A 6,702-nucleotide genomic window follows, 5' to 3' on the forward strand; every position below is an offset into this window, starting at 1 on the left:
AATGTACCTCCTCTCACAACATCTGTGCGATATTTGTCCCACTTGTGTAATATTTACCCGCTGACGTAAGGGCGTGCTTTTGTACTTTGCGCCTTTCAGAAGTTGATGCACCTGTAAAACCAGATGTCCGCCAACGTTTGCTGTATATCACGTTTAGCTACTACATTATTTCGCTTTCTGAGGTGGTCAGCTGGCATCATTAATTTCCGGTTCGGTTTATTTGAGTGAAGAGCAATAGTTATGTTAAAGCTCATGTCATCTAACTTTAATGTCCAGTTGACCAATACATTGTTTTTCATTTTAAAGGATTTTATTCAGCCCTTAACAACAGAGAATAAATGTAGCCTACATGATGTTCCTCTCTGACGTAGAGAGTGCAGTCTAAACCCCAAGTAATAAACTTTAATAATACTAATACTAATAATAATAGAAATAATAACAACAACAACAACAACAACAACAACAACAACAATAATAATAATAATAATAATAATAATAATAATAATAATCTGAGAAGCAGATAGGTTGTGGACTTATGGTTAGAAACTATGGGTCTTTATCAGTTTTGCAAGACCATCTCCGCATACTCTGGTCCTGCTCTTAAAAAGAATACCCCACCCAAAAAACCTCACGAGCTCAACACAACCCTTAACAGTAAGGGGGTCCAGAGGAGGGGGATAGATAATCATTGTTGAATCAGGCAAATGTGGCCTCTCAGATGAGACTGGACAGGTCATTGGACAAACACACTCACAGTACTGCTTCAGCTTCAACGTGCAGTTCAAACAGACCACTAGAAGCTAAGTGATGGACTACATTCTTATCACACCTGTCCTGTGATGCACAAAGTTGTGTTTACCTGGTGATCAACTCATTGTTGTACAATCTCACTAACCCTCTTGTTAAGAGATGGAACCTGTATGTAATTTGCTGCACTGTTTGGTAAACTGTTAAAATATCTGGTAAAATGTCAGACCTTTTAAATAGAATAATATTTACAGTGTGGGCAGTAGTTTTTAGCACTGATATGGCCTCAGTCACTGAATAAGCATCATTTGACTGTGAATATTGACTGTATAGGGAGTATTATGTGAATAATGACTTTAGTTTCATCATTATTATTGTGTGTAGTGTGTAGTATATGAATAACTACTAAATGTTTGTTTGTTTGTGTATGTGTTCACCACTGGAAGTATGCTCTGTACAGTCATAGTAGGGGGTCAGTAGTGCCTGTATGGACTTACACAAAGTGAGTTTGTGATGCTGATCTTTATCCTGTGTTCCAAAATATTGTGATCTCTGATCTCTAATGTGTTTGTGTGAATGAGAGAGAGAGAGAGAGAGAGAGAGAGAGAGAGAGAGAGAGAGAGAGAGAGGAAAGAAAGAGTGGACACCAGAAATCATTTGGTCTCTATGAACCATATTATATAAAATCAAAGTAAAGTAAAATAGTGACAAGTACACACACACACACACACACACACACACACACACACACACACACACACACACACACACACACACACACACACACACACAGAATGGCCTTTTTATTAGAGACACCCGTCTACAAGCACATTGGACCTCTTTTGTCCTTCAGAACCACAGTAATTCGTCTTCGCATTGATTAAACTAGGTGTTGAAATCATTCTGCAGCAATCTTGGCCCATGCAGACAGGACAGATTCTCACTGGAATGTTCTGAACAGACTGTTCTACCTCATCTCAGAGAGAACATTTCAAATAAAATTTATTTATATAACACTTTTTGCAACAGTTGTTGTCACAAAGCAGCTTTATAAATGTCTGAGTCCAAGCCCCCAGTGAGCAAGACAAGAGCGACAGTGGTGAGGAAAAACTCCGTAGGGCACGAGGAAGAAACCTGGAGAGGAACCAAGACTCAACCCAACCCATCCTCCTCTGGACAACGGACACTACAGTAGTAACAATTTTAAGAGAAAAATTAATAAATAATAATTAAAAATGGGGAGGGGGGGGAGCAATTAATGTCTAGTCTGGTTTTCAGAGATGTTCTACAGGATCAAGATCTGGGCACTGTGAAGACCAGGGAAGGAAAACTCACCGTCATGTTCCTGGAACCAGTCCATATCTGTACAACCCCTGGTGCACTGTCCTGCGCAAAGTGTCCTACTGCTACAGGGTGAACAGCTTCCATGAAGGGATGAACTTGGCCGGCCACAAAGCTTGGGTAAACCCCCACTCCCATCCACAGGTATCAACACCCAGAGTGTGCCAAGAAAATATTCCCCACACAATTATTCTACCTCCACCAGCCTGAGATAAACATTGATTCATGCTGCTTGTGCCAAATTGTGACCCTCCCATCAGCATGGTGTAACAGAAATCTGGACCAGGTGATGTTTCTCCACTGCTCAGTGATCCAGGTTTTGCTCACTGGAGTCTTGCCTTTCTGTTTCCCTTAGACAGCGATGGCACTTGAACTCATCATCTGCTGTTATAGGTCATCTGTTTTATGTCTATAGTCATTGTTATTAAACATTTTGTTAATCTGTCCATTTAGTTAATAATGCTGTTGTCTCTAAAGTGTAGGAAAGAGAATTTTTAGTCTTGGTTTGTTAGCCTCCAGAGAAATATTATGGTGAAAACACTACACATTATACACTATGAAGGCTGAATCTCCCTCTGTCTTTCTATCTCTTTCCTTTCCATTTCTTCATTCCAGTTAAATGAATGGATGAATTTGAGCAACAGCTCCGTAGATTTACATTCTGAAGGATGAGAAGCCTGCATTGCAGTGCATTCAAAATAGCATACTGCGTACTACTCGTATACTGACTGTGCCCAAAAATAGTAGGCAGTCTGCAGTATTTCATTACAAAAGCACCCATGAATTCACCACAATGGGCTTACAGCAATTAGTGTTTGTCTGTGAAAATCTTAACAGCAAAGTTAAGATCAACTTTGGCCTTGGGAGCACACAATAAGCTTACAGTGGCAACTATTATCACTCAGAATTTCAGCCTCATTAAATCCCATCATACCAATCTCACTACAATTATGAAAACCTTCACCCTCCCCCAATGGCATTAAACAAAACTCAGAGAACTGAATAGTTTCCTGCACCATGTAAAGACTTGTGAAGGCTTCTTTTCAGGAGTAAAGCACTTAGTCTGAGTGGTGCATGATCCTTATATAATGGTTGTCCCTTCCACAACACACACACCACCACTCTATACAGCTGGAACACAACACCCAGACTAAACTTAATTTCTGGTTAATGAAGACATGGAGAGAAAGAAAACACTGAAAGCAAAAAATGAAATCTCCAAACTAATGTCAGTGATGCTACACAACAACAATGCAGTTTAATGGAAGCAGGACACACTCTAGAAAGTGTGTGTGTTGGGGTAGGATTTGATTCTCTGCAGTGCAGTATATCCTGGCTTAATCAGGGTTAACTGTTACTGTGCTACTCTATGTGTATGTGTGTGTGTATATATAAGTATAAGTTTGACAGAGAGTCACATCCTTCACATAAAGAACAGAATCTAATGTTCAGAGACCTCTATGTACTCTCCCTCTCCCTCTCCAGGATGCCTGATTGTGTTCCGGCTAGTGCAGGATAGTAGGTAGACATTTCTGTTTACTCTGCATCCTGGATGACACATAGTAAAGTTGACATGGTATTATAGCAGACGTGCTCGTCAGAGGGGGGGGGGGTGCAGTGGCGTGCACAAGCGACAGACACTTGCCATCTGATCACATGACATTTGTGTCTCTCACCCACCTCAGCAAAATGTAAATACTGAAAGTAAATGTTGACATATGGAAATACTGAGTGAGATGGGAGTATGGATATTGTTCATGACAGCCTGTGGCTATATGCAGCTAACTGCACTGATGTAGATCATATTTCCATGTCAAATATATCATTTATAACACTCGCAAACAAGTAATGGAAGACGTTATCATAAAAGGGGGGATATCACCTAATGTGTGAAGACTGTTTCACTGGATTAATACCAAGACATACCCCCCGTAATGTGACATACAGACATTTCCAAATTCACCCAGTCCATCTTTAGGTGCAATGTCCACAAACTCCATAGTCCATTATAACTGGACTGATATATGGACATATATGGACAGATCTCACCCTAGATCGACTCAGTATTGATGATGTATTCTGATGAAAGGAGCTGGTTCAGGAGCTGGTACTGGCTTCATAAGACACCAAGGACATGATCCATAGATTAGCAGGGAATGTGCTCCAGTCCGACCTCAGCACATCAATCCAGCATTAATCAGAATAAGATCATAAAATAAGCCATTATCAAGAGAGACACCAGTCATGTTTCTTTGTAACGATGAGAGAGCGCAACAGATAACATGGTCACAAGCTGTAGGTTTATTCCTGCCTGGCCCTTCCTGCTTCCTTGTTCCTTACACCTTGCATATGAAGCTCCAAGATACCCCTTATGCCCCTAGAGGTTGAGAACAGAACTGCAGCAAGGGCACTGCCCACGGCATCACAAATTATTGGCAACCTTCAAATGAATGTTTGCTGGAACTGCTGCAGGGGTATGATTTTTAAAAAAGATGTTCAACATGGTTACTGTTTTCAGGAGCAATAGGGGTTTGTTTGTTGTATAATGATGGAAAGTTAAGTGAGCTGTGTGTGGAGCAGAGCTATCTTGGCTCACTTCCTTTTAAACAATGCTTATTGTGTTCAGACAGGAAATGCACACAGCGTTAGGCCCAGGGCAGGGATAACAGATATCTGCAATCTGCCTCTGCAGGAGTAAAATACAAAAAGAAAATTAATTTGGTACCTTTGCAGGAGAAGAGAGCTCAAGCGTTCCAGGAGCCCTTGTACATGTGTGTCGGTGACATGGAAGGAATAAGGTCTTTTTTTCCATTAAACGTGAGCATCTTGGTTCTTTTTCATATGGCAGCATAAATGAAAGATTTTTATCCCTACGGGCACATACACATTTGGTTATCTATTGTGTTTGGCTGTACTATCAGAAGTCCACTATAATGGAAGAAAACACACCGCACAAAGAAAAGATCATCTTCAAAGCATTCCTGCACATCCGTGATATGGCAGAAGTCACAACATCCTACACAGCAAAAAGAAGTATGAATGAGAGACAGAGAGAGACAGAGAACCAGGAGGGAGGGAAAATCTCATGTAACTGGGCACGAGGAAACCAGTGAAATCATCCTCATGAAAATATCAACAGCGGCTGCTGTGGAAACCTGGCTAGGCCAAGGGAACAGTGTGAGTGAGACAGAGAAAAAGACTCAAACAGCTGTATAGAAACAGCCTGCCACTTTTTTGTTACAGTATGCTGGTAGCTACATGCCAAGAGAGTGGTTTACTATTGCAAGTAACAAAACCCCCAAGGAAGTGAGGGTATGACCCCTGTAATACAAGCAGCATATACGGCCAACCATAGAGGAGCGTGCTTGTGCCTCTGATCTGCACCTCCATAAACACCGCTACATTCCAAAATTAGCATAGTATTTTAATGCTATTTCTAAAACGGACATCATGCAAAACCCCTAGAATCTGATTAAAAAAAACACATTAAAGGAAAGCAAATGTTGAGAGATAAACAGATATCTGAAAAAGTTTACAAAGAGTAATTGCATGGTATCATGGCAAAAGAACATGATGGACTAAAGATGGCAGGAACGCAAAAGCTTCCAGAGAAACAGGACATTTCAGACAGCTTCATCAGCTGTGCAAGCAAAGTGCTTCTGAAGTTCTAGGAGTTGAAACCAGTTTAAATTCAAAACAGAATGTTTAAATATTTAAATATTATGTGTTACACATTTTATAGTTCCAACAGTAATGTTTAAATGATATTATTTTATAATTCCAATAGTGGACATGTTTAAAACTACAGAAACATAACTTAGTTTTGTTGACAAGTATATACATTTAGACTATCAGCAATTTAGATTTTCTCCAATTTAGAGTTGATATTATTTCTTGTAAGATATAGAATAGATAACTAGTGCAGTGATGCATGAGGAGGAATATATTAACAATTGTTCCTTTTGGGCTGGTTATATTGGTGGCTTTGTTAATAAATTTGACTTGTGAAGGCCTGGAGCCCACAAGACCTCTGAAGGTGTCCTGCCGTGTCCTGTGGTGTATTGCACCTTGACATTAGCAGCAGATGTATTTAGTCCTGCAAGTTGTGAGGATTTGACTTGGTTTTACCAGAACATCCCACAGATGCTCAATTAGACTGAAATCTGGAGAATGTGCAGGCCAAATTAGCACAGACAACTCTAAGTCATGTTTTTCAAATTTCCTGAACAATTTCTGCAGTGTGGCAGGGCACATTATCCTGCTTAAAGGAGCCACAGGCATTAGGGAATAGTTTGCATGAAGGTTCTGTAACAAATGTTTATATAGATGGTACATGTAAATTGAGCATCTACGTGACAGCAGACCATGGCAGAACACTGTCCAGAGTGTCACACTAACTGCTGGTTTGCACTCTTGCCCTAGTCCATCCTGGTGCCCACTCTTCCACACTGAACATCACAGTTCTCTGTGTAAGGGCTTGCGTAGATGGAGACCAGTCACAGGGCCCATGCTGACCTCTGTACAGAGAGGAAAACACCTCCAATGGGCACTTGGGCATCAGAACTGGACCATGGCGCAATAGAAGAAGGCGACCTGCTCTGATCAATCATGTTT

The sequence above is a fragment of the Electrophorus electricus genome, chromosome 3 (assembly GCF_041902795.1).
Source record: "Electrophorus electricus isolate QZ-2024a chromosome 3, ASM4190279v1, whole genome shotgun sequence".
Classification (NCBI taxonomy): Eukaryota; Metazoa; Chordata; class Actinopteri; order Gymnotiformes; family Gymnotidae; genus Electrophorus; species Electrophorus electricus.